At 38.1% G+C, this 15,120-nt stretch overlaps 1 long non-coding RNA gene across 1 annotated transcript in view; it reads left to right on the top strand.

Moving 5' to 3' along the window:
• LOC116217062 overlaps positions 1–15,120 on the top strand; it is a 105,427-nt gene that overhangs the window by 86,410 nt on the left and 3,897 nt on the right. Inside the window, exon 6 of the long non-coding RNA XR_004160988.1 lies at positions 6,783–6,868. This is a non-coding gene — a long non-coding RNA (uncharacterized LOC116217062). The remainder of the gene's footprint in view (positions 1–6,782; positions 6,869–15,120) is intronic.

Here is a 15,120-nt window from a genome sequence, read left to right as displayed (position 1 = left end):
GTGGGCACAGTTATGTTTACCAAACTGCATGGGCTGCAGAGGTTTGAATTTCATGACTTGAGCTGGCACGTTTATTTTGCTCACGCACTTGATATGCTGCTCTGCCTGTGATGCGAGTAGCTCTCTGACTACAGGTTTCCTGGAAGCTTTAGATAGGGGGAAAAAATGGGGATGGGTGGGCTGGGAGTGTTTCAATGGTGTTGTTAATTGTCTATAGAAATTCTTAGTTTCCTTAAGCATCCAGATCTGTTGATCTTTGAACCTAACTTTGGAATGATTCAATAGAAAGTTGAAATCATCAGCTGCAGGTGTGAGCTGGGCGTTTGCAGTAACAGGACTGATGATAAGTTGCTCTTTTGTGTGTGCGTGCTGAAAAAATGCATTAGCTTGGGAAAACCTCCATGAAAATTAAAAGGCTGCAATAATTTCTCAGACATGCTATGCTCTGAGAACTTGACAGAGGTTGTAATTTTCTCTTGTTGTATTTGCCTGGGATATTTGCTTGGAGTTTGTCATTTGCTGACTTAGAGGTGTGGGAATTGTGGTTCCAGGGCTGAAGTTCCATTTCAAATAGTGAATCTAGCCCTAACTTTCAGCCTTCTAGTAAATGAAATAATGACAGTGTGAAGGAAGGAGAACCCTTCAGTGTTTATTTGATCTGATTGCAAAAGAGAGATGAGGAGATGACACTACACATCTTTTACTAAGATTTAAAACACTGAGTTCTGAAACAGCATCATGAGGATAACTATTTAATTATTTCAAATGTTGTAACAACAACTGAACTTCATTATGCTTGGACTTGGCAGGTCCAGCTCATTGAAATGTACTGGTTCATAAGAACTTTTTTCTTCACCTCTTAGCCATCTTTAAGACTCATCTCTCTTTTCAAGTTGTATGTTCAGTCTTTGGATTGAGAACACCAGCTCCTCAGAGGTTGAATAACTTTGTGGGAAAATTGTGTTTTTCTTTAAATTTTTCTTTTCATCAGTCAGGGATATCAGGGCATATTACTACCTACAGAGAAGTGTGCAGAAATTGGAGAAAAATATATAGATAGAAGGTTTTTGTATAATCTTCCTCTTCATTGAGAAAGTGGGAGAAATCCATAGTAGTTATCAAAATTTACTGCAGTCAGGCTTCTGTGTTTTGTTTCAGAATCAGAAAAGTAAATCAAAAGATTCAATAAGAATGTTTCATAACTGTTGAAAATCCATGCACAAAACAACATGTAGACTGTTGTTCTAATCTACATTCAGTTCTATATTAGGTCATAACAGTGGGTGAGTAATTCAGATATGCAACAAAGCCATCCCATTACTTCTTGGACATAACTGAATATTTTAAACTTTTATTCTCAGACAAAGACAATTTAATTGCAGTAAGCCCTTTGGCAAAACACTACTGGGGAAAAAAAAAAGGGGGAGAAGTGAAAGAGAAAACTTTGTGTTTTGGAGTCTTAAAGTGTTGTTCTACATTTCTTTCCTACAAAGCAATTTGCTCTTTTAGTGAAAACACTTTGAGCATTCCACATCATAACAAATAGAGCAGAAGTCTCTACCTGATCGTGCTGATTTGTGAGCTGTCAGCTTTACAAAGGTGGGGATAGCTGCACATTGAATTGATATCTGAGACCATTGAAGATGGTTTTTCAACAGAGGTAAGGCTACCAGAAGTCCTGGATATGATGTAGTACTCCCCTGAGCGTTTTCACATCACACAGCATCTGCCTGACTGAATGAGCATGAATGTTTAGGGCACTCTGACTGCAAAAGGGCAGGTCAGAGAAGGAGGTAAGAAAGAAGTATCTAGTGATGAGGTATGTGAGAAAGCGCTGCTGCTGGCTGGAGCCCTTCTGATGCTCAGAATACAGATGTTGCAGGGAGCAGGTGAAGGTAGTCCAAACTGCTGCAGGTGGGTTAGGTCTGCCTACACAGCTCTTCCGTTACCAGCTGCCTCTGAACTTTGCTCTCACCTGAAGTACACTGCATGTAATGCTTATCTGTCAGGGCGGCCTCGCTTGCTGAAATATTAAATAGCTTGAAATGCCAACACAAAAAGCTTAAAATGAGAAAGGAGGAAAAATACCCACTTGTTTATTCTGGTGCTCTCAAGTATTTACTATGTTACTTTGACCACCAGATCTTGTGCTGGGACGTGAATGGCACTTCCCTTCAGACAGAAAAAGGAAATTCTTATATTGAAGAGTGTGAGCACCCATCTTGGTGAAGTGCAGGGATTTACCAGAGGAGAATACTCAGTCGTTGCACTACACTGACGTTAGTTTTGTTTAGTAATTATGCTGTGTGTGACACAAACATGCTTGTTTTGGACTCATGGGGTCTCTGCAGGAGGCAGGGCTGTACATCTGGTAGCAGGTAAAGTTGCACTTCAGGACTCAGAGCTCAAATGTGCTGACATTTTCTGGAGGTCTAGGGAGCTGTATTTTTCAGAGTTAACCTCTGTGAAGGTTAAACTTTATTCTTTTCCTAGAATAAAAGCCTGTAGCTGTATTGCTTAACCTTAATCCCTTACCTCACTTGTACCAGACCTACTGCATAGCCCACTGATGTACTCTAGACCCTATCGACTTTTCAGGAGGTGGTCTTGTGCTGCAGCAGCCTCTCTGTAGTTGTCTTTTCCGTGTGTGGGAATGCCCTTTCTCCTCTACAGTGGTAAGATTCAAAGACCTCACTAGAATCTCCTTTTTGTCAGTCTATCAAGGGATGATTTTGGTTACTGCTATTGTGCCCTCAAATAACTTGTTAGATACTTTAAGGTTCTATAGTAATAATGCAATATCAAATGGTGTAAGTAAGAGCAAGATGGTGAGAATAGGAGTTGTTTCTCTAGATCACCCATAAGATCTAGCTTACCTCAGGTACCAATAAGTCTTGATTGGGGCATGCCGTGCTTGTCACAGTAGCCATGTGCCACTTTTATTCCTGATGTATTAATTTGTTAGGTATATCCCAACAGCAGAAGTTCTGTCCAAGAAAGGACACTTCTGCTTTTTGCTGATTGCTGATCTGTGTAAGGTGTTATGTTGTGCTCACTGACTGAATTCTGAGTAACCTATCTTTGTTTGCTACTTGAAGCATCATGCAACTAAGTTGTTGTCCTCAGCTGTGTAGAAAACGATGGGGAGAAAAAATTGCCAGTAACTATTCAAAAGTGATTGAAAACATTTCTGCTGCCCTACTGAAATTGACTTTTTTAAGTTGTCATCTCTTTGCCTTGGTCCGATATAATTAAATACCCCAAAGAGAAATGTTTTGCTGTCTGTCTCCTGCGTGCTGTCCTGGTGCGTACGCCTCATATGCCTGTGTCCATTGATTAGATTTCTGTAGCCTTTCAGAAACCTATGATCTTCAGGCCCTATCATGATTTAAGGCATGTTGGGATATGTTACGTTTATGGGTCCAAATGTTTTAGATTGAAAGTATGTAGCCCCTATCAAGAATCATTTACTGTTCTGTAAAGAAGGAAGAATAGGAAGTAAGGTATTATCACAGGAAAATTTCACTGCAATTTCTTTTTGCATAAGCTTAAATTCTGAGTAGAGAGGTTGTTAATTAGTGTGCAGATTTTTTTTAATTGGCTGTAATAAAAAGCTAATTGGTGTTTTGCTTAAAGAATGAATTAAAGTGTTGCTATAGAAACTTTGCATGTGTATAGTGCTGCGCTACATAAGAGTGTGTATAATAGTCTAATGACCTTTCTGAGCCAGCACAATTGTATAGTCAAGGAAAAAGTGTTAAATTCAGGCTTGTGGATTTGATTGTTAAGGAGTTTGTAACTTTACCCATTTTGTTGCCCAAAAGTGTTGGTGGCTTTGTCTGATTGAATGTTCCTCTTGACTTGTGTCAAGCCATACAATAAATGATGGTCTCAGGAGACCTGAACTCTTGTAAAACTGGAATGCACTAGTTGTAAATGTGTAAACTGTTCTGTCAAGCATAAAATGTACTGCGTGGAAAAATTCATTTTCATAATCAGAGAAAGTGTGATGATGGATCATAAGTGACAACACCTAATCCGTTAGCTGTTGTATTCCTCCCTCTGCTTCTCACCTCTACGCACTGGTGGCTGAGTCTATGTGAAACACAGGAATTATGCTTTTAAGTCAAAGGAGATTTCTGCTTTCATTTGCCATGTTCTCTTCCAGCAAAAATACTGATCTCCTTGAACATAAACTTTGTCAGCTGAGAAGAGCGTAATTTCTTTTCAGCTGTGAATAGGAATCTTTTCCTTGAGTTGGTACTCGCCTAGCTAAGTTACTGAGGTGTCCTCGTCTGTACTTCTGCTAACTGCTTGAAGGTTAGATACAGATGGCATTGACAAAAATAAACTGAACTGGTTATGGACGTATTAATTCCTGCACAAAATGAAGTCCAGTAATAAAATATGTCCTCCGTTGATGATGGGGAAAGCTTAAACTTGACCTTTTAAGTTCCCTGATTCTAAATCTCATGGTTACTTTATAAATGGGCAAAATATATTATCTCTTTTTTTTTAACTGCGTATCTAGAAGATGGAGAGGGGGTGAGGTCCTGCAGTAATTATTCAGAGTGACAGACAAGTTAATATTCTGCATGTTTTAAATGATGTTGTGAATGTCTAAATGTGGCAGAGTGGATGAAATTCCAACCTGTTCACCCTTTGTGGGATGAGTTCTTATTTTCTCTGGTCTCTAGCAGTAAAAGCAAAGAAGCATCCTCTATCTGCGGAATTTGCCACAGCACTTATTCCTCACAATAGTAAAACAGTTTTTGAGATTGAATATTTTGATTTTTTTGTTTGTTTGTTTTAAATTTAGTATTTTTCTTCCTGGTAGATGTTTAGAACTGAAAGACTCCTCTAAGTGTGCAGGTTTAGCAGAGCCTTGTAGAATTGCCAAGAACTTAACCATCAGCTTCTTTCCATAGCTGTGGATCATGACTGAATAGTATCATAACTTAGTGGCTATTTCCCCCTTGATACATATACGTTAGCCCTACTAGTGTCAATGCCTTTTTGAAATGCTTCCCTCGTATGTTCAATATCTACTACTGATGTCCAAACCCTAAAGTCTTATGAGTTGGATGGAATGTTGCTATCTCCAGAACTGAGTAGAAAGTTGGATTTAGTCTCATAGTTCATCTTCTGAGCAGTAAAACAGTAAGACAGATAAAATGTTTTAATACAAAGCTTTTATCTGAGATCTGTGAGCAGATAAGTCTGTAGGTGGTCCAGGGAAAGAACAGTGAAGGTGAGTTTTTTCTTGCCCACCTACTTACATGGCAGTTACAGCTTGAAGATGGTGTTTTGAGGAAGAATAGTGCAATATTGTACTTAAAACTGTCAAGGAAATGCTCCTATTTTGGAAATCGTTCACTCTAAGTTCATTCTACTTTTTTTCTGATTTGCTGCAATTCATTGCCAATTTATTTATTTTTTTTTGAGCTTATGGGGCTCTGACGATCCTGCTAGTGTTGATGTTCCCACTTTAAGGGAGGTGTTGGTCCAGGTGACTTCTCAGCTCTACTTGACAAATTTCTAACCTATAATCATAAAGGAGCTATATTTCTGTTCTTTTCTCCAATTTTATGGACTGTAACTATACAGGATTAACTGAAAGGCAAATATAATAGCAATTGAAGCCTGAGTAGATTAAGTATTATCAATTGTGTGGGTTTAAAAAAATAAATAAATAAATCAGATATAAGATTCAATTATGTCTTTTTTTTTTTTAAACTCTGGTCTACAACTTCTATTCTCCTCATTTGCTAAAAGAGAATTTGGTCGAACTTCTGAAAACATACATGGGAAAATATGGAAAAGCCTGTTCATCCTCTACCTTCTCTTCCCCACCTTCTGTGCTCAAAGAGATTTATTTTGACATAGCTGCTACAGCTTCAGATTTACTGAGTAAAACTTAAGTGGAAGTGTGGTGTTAGAGGTAAACCATGCTGCTGTGAGTTCAGTGTATTTCAGTGTATTAATGCTGGCTACAGTCCTGCAAAGCAAAGGGGAGTGCTGGAGGAGCATTGTGGGTTCTGCATTGGGAATGTCAGCAGGTCTTGGAAAGAGCTGCAGCACATGGGAGTAGTTGTAGTGGGAAATTACACCAGCACAACTTGAGTTACTATTGATTCTTTCTTGTTATATTTTCTATACTGTGGTGACAGTGTTATTAATGGAGTTATCTGTAGAATCTTTATAGTAAGCTATGATTAGTACTGAATGACTGTGATATACACAAAAACTATTTAAATATGTACTGAGCTATCCTGTTTTGCTCAGAAGGAATACATTGACACACATGCAATTCATTGAAAGGAGCAGAGGACTTTGTATGGATTTATATGAATAATGGATTGCTAATGGGAAATAGTTGAAAAATGGAAATAATCAAGATAACAGGCTTCATTGTAGTAAGAATATTACTACATTATTGATGGATAAGCAGGGCACAGGATAGTCAACTGTCCAGTGTTCTATAATAGCACAGAACCAACCACTGCGTGTTGGTTCTGCCTGCATGTGCACCTGTTACTTCTTGGCTCAGACTGTTCTGGATTGGGGAGCACAGGTTATTCACACTTTAGACAGTAGGTGCTTATTTTTTTTTCTTTAAGTGAATGAAATACCTCTAAAGTAGCTGCATGTTTAAAAATAAATTTTACTTTGCATCTGCATGGTCAGGAAAATGCATCTTCTATCTATATTCAGAAGTTACATTGTTGTAAATAGTAGGATTTCTATTTCAGTATTATGAAATGTGATGTGTTCTTTTGCAGAGAATATCATGGAGTCTTTGAGGCCAGATGGAAAATATGCCTTCGTGAAAATGTTTCTACTCAACTAATCCTGTCTTGGCTTTAAGGTGAATGAAAATCATGTATCAAACACCTATTCTAAAACTTTTTTCTCGTCATAATTGTTCTGTTGGAAGGATATTTGAGGATTTTACATGCTCAAAAGAATCTTAAGTTGCAAAACTTAGTGCTCACTCAGAATAGAGTGCAAACACGAGCCAGTAGTTTGGACCGTGCTGCGGGAGTAAACACAAAGGCGGCATGGATGCTTGTGTTTAACATAGTGCCTTGGCAACTGTCGGTTTTTGTCTAAAAATTGAATATGCATATAAAGGAGAAATCGCTAAAATTAAATGGAAAATATGCAACTAGAAAGGCAGCAAGGTATAAATAGTTGAAAACCAGGTTGCAACTCTCACTTCTGTATTTTATGAGGTCAGTTGCAAAAAAAATTACTAGAACGGGAATTTGCATTTCTGTTCCTCTTAATTTTGCTTTCATTGTACCATACTCTTATTTGGAGAGCAAGAGAGTGAAACTGATGAAAGGGTAATTAAATATCTGCAAGAAATTGAGCCAAATCAGAGACTAATTTCCAGTGGTCTGTAGCTTTCATCATATATGCACATGCTTTGGAAATGTATCCTCTCATACTGTGTGTTTCTAGCCTTTCTTCTCCAGAACTGTTCAACTTACTGTGTTCTATGGTACAACGTGGCACACTTGTTTAGTTTATGGAATAATTGTAGTAAGTATAGTTATTCTAGTAACTTTCCAGACCCTTAATTATTTCCTATTGAAGCCAAGTATTCTTAATCTCCTCTGTGTACTCTATTGTTGTCATACTTCATTTGGTTGTTTTATGTTCGTTCTTTGAAATGATTCAGAATTTTCAGTTTTGTGAAATTCTACTTGTCTTGCTCTGTCTGTGAGTTAGGGGTTTGGTAAGATTACTGTTCTCAGAAAAGTCTTAATTACAAGTGAATATCTTTCCAGACTTAGCTGGTGCTATCAGATGCAGTTATAACAATAACCCCTCTTCCTACCCTGAATATTAGGGGTTATGTTACTGAGACATGTCATAAAACTAATTTCCAGGTAGCACTAAAACAAACAAAAAAAAAAACTCAGGGTCAAGAAATGCTCACAGTTATGTGATTTGAAGGCCCAGCTTTTGCACGGGATCTCCAAGCTGCTGGAGTTCAAAGTGTGCCTGGACAATGCTTTCACACATAGGGCTTAATTTGTGTTTAGTCCTGTGTAGATCCAGGAGTCAGATTTGACTGATGATCCTTGTGGGTCCCTTCCCGCTTGGGGTATTCTGTGATTAAGCATTGAGGAACTTCTAGAACCATATCGGTCTTGATAAATTTGCCTGTGAAAGGAAGTCGAAGTAAAACTGCCAGCAGTACTTGCAAATGAAGTGATGGACCTTCAGTGAGCGTGCTCAGCTGGCCGGAGGGTACAGCAGCAACCTGTAGCTAAACAACAATTCTGTTCTGTATTTATTTTGTTCTGCCTAATGATATAGCTGTATAATGGACTTACTGTATCTCCTAAAGGCTGAGAATTGTAATTCTTTACTAAGGAACTTGCAGGAATTGAAAGCTTCCATTAATATCTGTGAAGTTGCTTGTATTTCCTGTTCATAATTTTGTGATTTGAACGCCTGTAGTAGGTGTAGGACTCCAGCTGGGTGTGTGTTAATACTTAGTATGTGGGATGCATGGGAAACACCAAAACAATCCAAGATTTGTAGCTAGCTAGTATGTATCATTCTTAGCAAATAATGAACTTCTCTAGATTCCTGTTGCAGTGCTGGTACAGTGTTAATGAACTGAAGCTTTAATAAATTATAAAGACAAAAGAACTTGTCATGATGAAATTAAGTGACCCTAGAACTTGTATACAGTATACACTGACACTACTTGGGGCACAGTAGGTGAAAAACAAAATTGGTGGTTCCTAGAGGTAACTGTGATGTAGCCATTTTCACTCTGTGTTTCAAATATTTTTTGTGTGTTAAGTAATTGCCTTGGCACGGCAGATTGAGGATTAGGCTTGTGGAGAGGCTGCTGCTATTCCCACAGATTGGACACGTCTGGATCATGTAAGATCTCTATCAGATTCTTATGCTTTCTCTTCACCTACTTGGCACTATCAAACAAATCTTATAATTTCATCATTTGAATTGTGCTCTGCTTTTGTGCTGTTACTAAGTAGCAAACAGCAATAGTCAGTTTATTTCCTTCCATGGTGTAGAATTGTTTCCTTCATCTAGGTTTGGCATTTTTGTTTTCTGCTTTCTTTTGTTATTGTTGACAACAGATTTGTTTCTGTTTGTTAGATTGGCTTTGTGAATTCCATTTATTTTGATGTCTATATTCATGAAGTGTACAACAAAATACCTACAAACCTTATTAAATGAGTGTAGGGGAGTAGTAGTCCTGTGTAATAGCACTGTACCTTCTCTTATCGGTTCTTCATGTCGGAGGGAGATGTATTGTTCTATGACTTCTCTCCTCTGGCAATTGCTGTGTACAGACATGGGAATAATTCAAAGCTGGAGAGACTGATGTGGCTGTCCTGTCTGGAGGCAGTAAGACTTACTTGGAATAATTACCTCTGTGTTCAGTAGCTATACTTAAATAAAGAAAAAACCTCTGATCCTGAAGATTCTACTGATAGAAAAACTCTTATGATTCTTGGAACACTGCCCAACAGATTACACTGCTAGAAAACATTTGCCCAGCTTTTATTTTGACTTTGTATAAATTCATCTCGAAGCATTGAAAACAGCACTCTTTTCTTTAAACCTGTACATCCTTATAGTAACACATTTCCGCTCCTGGCTTAAATGGGCAGTTAATTTATACGCTAACTTCAGCTTAGATGAATCTGATCAAGCTCCCTAAATCTTTCCTTTTTAAGGAAGTATTCCCGTTTTCTTTCAGAGGAAGTTTTCTGGTTTTGTTCGTGGTCCTTGCTCTATCACCTTTAATCAACCTCCTTCTCTGTGGACAGTTGGCATGCCTGAAAAATGTTCACATATTGGCCTTAATGATAAAAAACAATGCAGTTCCTTAGCTGTATGTTCAAGATGGATCTCTGTGCAGCATCTCCCTCTTATGGACTAGTGATTTTGACTTTGATGGCTTGTAAGTACTTTGCCTTAAGTTTGTCAGGTTTTTAACATTTTGATGGTTTTTATCACCTGAGGAGTCCTACTAAACTGGAGTCTCTCAAAAACAAGCAAGATAACAAGGCTGTGAAATATTCAATGTGTAAAGGGTTGTTCCGTGGTAACAGTAAGGTGATGCAAGTAAGAACATCTGGAAGAGCCCTGATTCTTATTTTTATTTTTTCCCTGTGTTCTCAGCCATGGTTGTACCCTTCCCCTGTGCTACCACGGGTGTTTGATCTGCGATGTGAGGAGATGGGTGAGAACTTTTGTGGCTGAAACTAAGCTAGAGCTGGGGAGAGGAACTGTTGTCATCTTGGTTTGCATTGCCTAGCTCAGTCTGTAACTGCGTAACTTGCCTGTTAGTCCTGCAAGTAGAAGTTAGTCTATGGCTTGGAGATTGAGCTTGTGTATATCAATATTAAAGGCAATGAATCAGAGCTTGAAATATTGCTTGGTTTCCATGAAACACAATAAAGGTAACATGTTTCTGCTTCTGAGATCAATTGCTATTTATTTATTTTAGCAAGTTTTAGAATAGCATTTCCTCATATTGAATGCCATTCTTCTGGAGTTAAAAAGTTGTCGTCTGATACTTATTCATTACAAATCCAAAGGGCACTTCAGTACTGTCAGCGTGAGATCATCGCTGTCTAATAATAGGCATTTCAGAAGATTTCTATTAATGTCAACTTTTAACAGAGCCCTCTTACTAAAAGAACTGTACCTTGTAATCATGCCATATGTTTCACTACAAAGCAATTACACGAATTGTCTGAACTGGCTAAACATATGAGTTATTAAAAATCAATGTTCCTTTTGATCAGAAAGTAAGTCATATTGTTTAATACTTCCCCCACCCAGCCCTCCCTTCCCCATTTGTATGTTGGAGAAGAAAGAAAGTAGGCCTGATGGTTGCTGATGGCTAATGCAAAAACATATGGAACCTGTAGTGGCTGTATGGCAGCACGGAGTGGATGGGCTTGAGGTCCCTTGTTAATACATAGGAGCTGACAGTGGGCTCTTCTGCCAACCTTGTGAACAGCGACTTAAGCATTTTTGCATGCTTAACTCTTAAGAGCTCTCATGGCTGTGTTAATTTCATACACTGCATGCTGTGTTTTGTTTTTTTAAATAAACGCATGATGAATGGAAGCAAATCAACCATTTTGATTGAAAGAATAAAATACATTGTGACTCAGTCCTGTTATAATTACTAGCGTTCAAGATGAGAGCCACATTTAGTAAAAGGTTTGCTGAAAATTGCAAGTTCTTAGATCTAATTCCAGGTAAAGTTATGCTTCTTTAGTCTGAGAGCCCTCTGGAAAAGACCATCAATGTGCTGAATGCTCAAAGGAGATGAGCTAGGGCTTATATTATGACTGGGATCTTCAAGAGATTGTGTTTTTAGCCATAAAAAATGCAATCATCAAGTGCCGTGTCTACTATGTTTCTTCTCTTCCACTGATGTGATACCAGGCTGTGAACACACTGTGTATGTGCATGAGGAGTTTGACAGTCTCAACCATGTACGAGCTGTTTTTTACAACAAATCAAATGAATTTTGACTACAGGTGTCAGTATGAGCTGTAGATCTTCTGTTCTGCCACAGAACTGTGCAGACACAGTGCTCCATGAGAGAGGTGAGGTGTTGGTTTGGTGATTCGTTAGCATGGTTTTAGGAGGCCTTTGTGGAAAAGTGGCTCCACATCAACACTTCCATATGGAGATATTTGTTGAAGGAAAAAGTGTGCAACTTTTTCAGCAAGCTGGTTGCAAATCTCATAGTCTGTGTAGTTCTGATGTTGCCAGAGCTTTCAGCTCTCCACAATAACTTTGCTCCCTAATGATTAGATCAAAGCTACAAGAAAGAGGTTCTTCTTTTGAACTGTTGAGCCTGGGAACTGCCCAACCATTTTGTTTTTCTGTTTATTCCACCAGGTAAAAATGAGGTTAATATATAAGCATCTGCAATTTTATTAGGGTGGGAACTCTCGAAAGATATAAAAACTCTTTTTGGCAGTATGAACAATTGCAATTTGCGAAATGCTTGCTTCCATTTTTATTTTATTTTAATATTGAGATCAGTTATCTGTTAATAACTGTTAAAGCTGAAAACTTCTTGCAGCATTTGGTGCTCTGTGAAACCTGACAACCAGCTGTCAAAATACACTGTGTGCGTCTGGAAATGTTTCCAGGTAGCTTTGAAGAAATCCATTCTGTTTACTAGCTGCTTTGTAATTATCAAACTTTGAATAATCTACACAAAAATCGATGTTTTCATCTAACTTTTTTTCTGCACAGTCCAATCTCTCTCTCTCTCTGCCTTCTTGTGAACAGACCCAGCAGCAGCCAACTGTAGAGTTATTGCCAAGTAGAGATGCAGGAATTCAGGTGGAATGTTTCAATGTGTATAGCTGGAGCCTTGAGGCAGTTGTCATGAACAAAATCACCCTTCTCCTCCATTCTTCATATTGCAAACTGTAGATTCTATCTTACTATTTATTTTTTTAATGATCTGTACTTACATTAGAAATCCTAAGCTTGCTTCAGGGTATTAAGAAATATTTCATGGCTTATGATGAAGGAAGGTTTGTTCTAGAAAGTATACTGTGACAACTTGTACAATTAAGAATAGCTTTGGTCTGTCGACAAGGTGTTTTCTTCCTATTGTTTTCACCTTTAAGTGTCTGCTGACACGACTGTGTTCAATTCAACATCACTGGCATGATTCAAGGAATTGCGTAGTGCCCTGGGAACTTCAGAGCCATGTGTCTGGAACTGTGCCTTAGCCTACTGTGTGAACAAAGGAAAACGGTCCTTGTAAATGTAGGAATCTGTGTTTACATCTGAGAGTCATAATTGTTGAGTATTTACCCCCCTGTTTTGAAGGCCTCAATACATTGTAAATGAATGAAGAAAATAATTAAGGAAAAAAACTTATTTATATAAATATATGCGTCTATGGTTGCCTCTCTCTCTCTGTATTGCAGTCACTGCTTGCCACTGGGGGGGAAGAAATAAATCTGTTCCACTTCTATAATGTTACTGAACTTGTTCTTCTATGTGCAACCAAATTCATTCTAAATTATGGTTCTAAATAATTGTTTGTCAGTCTAAGGAATGTGAGACTATGTGAATATACTGAAGGCTTCCAGAATTCTGTTGGAATGCCTGCTGACTTCTTAGGAAATTACAGCACTGCTAGAAAAGAAACATTGGTTAAGAAGCCTTATATGTAAGTTGGGTTTTAGAATGATGCTTTAAATCAAGTGGCTTTGAAACACTTAAAAAAAATTTTTTTTTCAAGGAGTTTTCTTTAGTTTTCTTCTACTGCCTTATAACTTGTATTATTGTAACTTGTTATTTTTTTTGTTGTTTTTTCTTTTGGGAATCAAACATAAGGCGTGGAATATCAACCCAGAGCAGGCAGGAGTTAATCTGTGTGTGTGTGCGTGCACACGTCCTGAGCTTGTTCAAAATCATGATTCCAATTCCTTTTCTTGGTTATGTACATGCAGTTAACTTCTCATCTTTCTTTTTGACTTCTGGGCTGTTTTATTTCCTTTACATAATACCATGTCTGATACTGAGACAAATTATTGATTAAAGCATATGAAACAAGTGCATGGTGTGTAAGCAGGGAAAATGGGTATGAGTAATATATTTTAATCTCATTTCCTATGTTGCTTCTGTATTAAAAAGAAAAAAATCCATGTGAAAATATATTAAGTAATGCAATAACTGCATACTAGTAAATACAAACCCAACAGCTGTGTTTTCCAAAAGTACATCACTGCAAGTAGAATTGGGAAAAATAAAACTTTATTGCAGTTTTGGGGAGAAAGGGAGAAACAATGCTAATCTAAAAATAATTTATCTTTTTTTTTTGCTGTTTAGGGAGAAAGAATAAGATTTTGCTGCCTATACTCTCTCTGGAAAAATATCTCTTTTTATTTCTAGGAGTACTGCATAGATAATTCAAAGATGCAAGTACCAATGCGGAATATTATTCCGTACTAGAAATGCTTTCTATGGGGAGTTGCTTATTAGTAATTGAACTAACTAATTTGAGGGGCAAAATGAAGAATTTATTATTCAGAAGACCAGTTCAGTTGCGGCGCATCCTACTTTCTGACCAAGAAGGCATGCCAGGCCAGTGTTTGAGCTGGAATTTGTGCAGTCCAAGTGCTGTGTCACCCATTGCATTTTGCAGAATAGTTGCTAAAAACTACTGAGATGTACTTTGTCATAGACTAATGAGATGTGCTTTATCTGCAGAGGGTTATAAGCAGATGTAATGTAAAAGGAGTTGGTAAATTAAGAGTGTGCTGAATTTGGGCTGTGCGTATACTGCACGGTGCTGCTGGGTCAGAGAGGCTGAACACCCCTAACACCTTCTCAGCACCAAAAACCTGTCTTGTCCTCATGTTCTGTGATCCTTTGTGGCCTGATAGACATCTTTAAAGCAGTAGACAGCTGAGCCAATGGGGTCAGTGAATTGAATCGGCTTAGAGCAGCTTTGGAATGCTGCAGCTGGCCCAGGAGGCATCACATCTGCTGACTGTAAGACAAAATGTGGGTACAGAACTCTCGTGTTGGTGGCAACTCTTTTTTGGTGTGGCCTCGTATTTATCGGTTTTTGTGCACGTATCAAAAGCACGAGTTAGGCTGGTTGATGATGTGGGAAAGCTGAACTTCCCAGAAGGAAGTGCTTGCAATGGGAGGTACAGGCAGCAACTCCCTACAGTTCTCAAAGTGGCTGCCTTGCAGTTATGTGACAATCCCAGAAACAGGCACTGTTAACTTAGTGTTGTTTCTTCAAAAGGCAAGCACGCACACTATTTACTGCTCTTCCATTGGAAAAGTCTTTAGTGATTGAGTATTCAAATATAGGATTTGTTCTGTCTGTTCTGTATTTGCTGGGCTAGAAGATGCTTCTTGTCCAAATCTTCATTGGCTTGAAAATCCATTTCTATATTCAGTCAGTATTCCATATAGCTTGCTAATGTGACTAGAGCTCAAGCTGACCTGGTTAAACCTCAATTCTTCCTAACTATGCTAGATGTATGTAGGGCTGAGTTGAGATTTTAGTAAGATAAACTAAGGTCACCCTGTGTTTTGTTTTTTGTTTCTTTT

Source organism: Meleagris gallopavo, chromosome 11 (assembly GCF_000146605.3).
Source record: "Meleagris gallopavo isolate NT-WF06-2002-E0010 breed Aviagen turkey brand Nicholas breeding stock chromosome 11, Turkey_5.1, whole genome shotgun sequence".
Classification (NCBI taxonomy): domain Eukaryota; kingdom Metazoa; phylum Chordata; class Aves; order Galliformes; family Phasianidae; genus Meleagris; species Meleagris gallopavo.
The sequence above is the reverse complement of the archived record's forward strand: the minus strand, read 5'-3'. Positions and strand labels throughout refer to the sequence as shown.